This window comes from Sinocyclocheilus anshuiensis, unplaced genomic scaffold, assembly GCF_001515605.1.
Source record: "Sinocyclocheilus anshuiensis isolate Anshui unplaced genomic scaffold, SAMN03320099.WGS_v1.1 scaffold38, whole genome shotgun sequence".
Taxonomy (NCBI): Eukaryota; Metazoa; Chordata; class Actinopteri; order Cypriniformes; family Cyprinidae; genus Sinocyclocheilus; species Sinocyclocheilus anshuiensis.
In genome coordinates this window covers 2885788-2888657 of record NW_015544213.1, presented here as the reverse complement: position 1 = coordinate 2888657, position 2870 = coordinate 2885788, and positions in this window count along the sequence as shown.

Below are 2870 nucleotides of genomic sequence, written 5' to 3'. Positions count from 1 at the left end.
TATTGTAATGCTTTATTGGGTGGTTGTTCTGCACGCTTAATAAACAAACTCCAGCTGGTCCAAAATGCTATCAGTCGGATGGAGGACGAGCATCAAAATGCTATCAAAATGCTGATCTATCTATCTTATCTATCTATCTATCTATCTGTCTGTCTGTCTGTCTGTCTGTCTATCATCTATCTATTTATCTATCTATCTATCCAATTCAAATTCTCTATGTTGTTTCATGGTTGGCATCATCTGAGGTCCTCTGAGGGGTTGGCATAAAGAGGGAGGTGCTTAAGTTATCCAATTCGCAAATGTGGCTCTCCCTCTGCCCAAGTGTCTGACAATGAAGTCCATTGAGCGTAATGACTAACAGTTGCCCATATAATAGGAGCGACTGCCCCGCTGGCTAACTATTGTCCGTCTGTGAGTACACATACAAATTGGGCTTTTGTGCACAACACTTAGGATAATAGATGTTGGGTAGAAGAGGTAGTCAGCCTGGATAAGATCACAAGAGGAATGATTCAGGAACACAAGAGCCAAAAACACTTTAAGCGGTAAGTCGAAATCTGTTTAAAAGAGTGTTCACGAGTTCGCCTGCCCATTCAGCCCTGCCAGGTAATGGTAAAACGAACTTGGCTTGCTGTCCGTGAAGGAGGCTCGAAACCCGAGGCTCGGCTTGAGCTCTGAGTAAGAAACCCCCTTATGATGATACGGTGTGGATGAAAGAGAAGGGATTTAAAGGAGACGAAGGGGTGGTGGAGGGATGCCGGAAGAATAGTCGCTTGGACGGAACAATGACTGCTGCTTATATACGGTCGAAACGATGATTGGCAGGACTGGTTGATTAGGCTCCTCCCGAACCTGCGTTGTGAACTTCATTTAGTGGGCTAGAAATTAACCTAAAAGTGCTGTAGGACATTTAGAGATATGTTAACAAGAAATAAAATTGGTTTAATGGATAATTGAATATGGTAATATTATAACTGAATATTGTATGATATTAAACAGAAGTAAAAATTATACCAAAATGCATACAATATAAGTCAAGCTGTTCCGGGGCATTTGGAATGATCTTGGGATGAACAAATTGATAACTTTATAAATAAATAAAATATTTTAATAATCCTATCATTTTATATATATAAAAAGCAAAATAAATAAACTCATTCAAACATTACAACTAAAAATGCAATAGCATCTGTGCTTCGTACATCGTGCAATAGCATCGTCTGTCTGTCTATCTATCTATCTATCTATCTATCTTATCTTTTTTTTTTACATTTTAAACATTACGTAGTAGTGCTACCCTACTAAGGTCTGTTATTGATGATTAAAATTCAACAAGAAGCTATTAAAGTTAGGCTGTTTAATGTACCTTTTTAAAGGGGTCATATGATGCGATTTCATTGTGAAAGCGAAACTACTTTGTTTGGCCTTCCAAAAGAGGACGATATCCGCTTCGTAATGCCTAGAGCTGATCCGTGCTGGTCGCTGAGGAAATACAACAATTTTGCGCTGTGGATCACCAGATCGGCTTTCACAGTGGACGAAGCGGAGTCCAGGGGTCGTCACATGTGGTTGCCGCACGCCCTCCAGACGCTCCTTCGTCGAATCCGCCAGCTAAAGACAGTATAAGTCATTATAATCCATAATTATGTCCCCACTGGATGCAACGAATGCCTCGTTTATAATGGGTTTTCATGTTTTTGTCTCGTCGCTCTGGCCGGACATGGCATCACAACATGGTGAGGGGCGTAACATATCCGTCACACGCTTGAGGTATTCGGCCAATCACAACGCACTGGATAGCTGGCCAATCACAGCACACCTTGCTTTTCAGAATGATGAGCTTTGTAAAAATCGATGCGTTTCAGAAAGGCGGGACATAGAGGAGAAACAATAATGTACAGTATGTGGAAAATAATGTGTTATTTGAACCTTAAACCGCATAAACACATTTCATTACACCAAATACACAAAATAATGTTCTTTTTAGCAACATCATATGACCCTTTTAAGACTCTTTAAATCATATTTCTCATTCTGTCAAACAATAAAACACTGAGAACCGCAGAAAGAGCTGCTAAATCCACAATCTACAAAAAAAATCAACACATTCTGAGAGCTAATATAATCAGTAATAATCTGATCTATAACCATGAGTTTCACATGAAACAAACTGAATGTCATGAGTGAAATGTTTATAAAAAGAGTTTATAAAAAAGCATTAAAACATCAGACTGCCTGCTGGGATTGAGATACAGACCAGGAGATGTTTAACTATTAAAATGCCATTCGTTAAAAAACTTTCTGACTACACGTCAATAAGAACATGGTCTCAGTGTGATTAAAACTATACGTGAAATAAAAATATAGAATAAAAACTCTGCCTTCTGTTGATGCTTTCATTATAGAATTAAAATTGCCTTCTGTTGATGCTTTCATTATAGAATTAAAATAATGAATGATATACATTTTTCATGTTCTGTTGAAAAGATGTATGTGCCTTTGATCTGACTTAGAAAGTCTAATACTAGACTTACTGACTAGTATTTGAGTTTTTAGCTCTTGATTGTGTGTTTGTCCACAATTACAGAATTTCCATAATGGTCTATGTTATACTTTTTACGTGCTTTATTTTTTATGTGCTAACATTTTCCATAATTACAAATAACAATTAATAGTTTACTGTAACCTGATCCTTATGTGGACGCATACGTTCTTTATCAGCATTTTATACTGAGTGAAAGTGTACAAAGCATGAAAAACTCGATAGACCAGATGGTGTATTTTTGATCTGTTGCAATGATGGAACATGTGCTTTTAAAATACAACAAACAATAGACATTTTTCAGGTAATACAACCTTTGGCTGTTGTT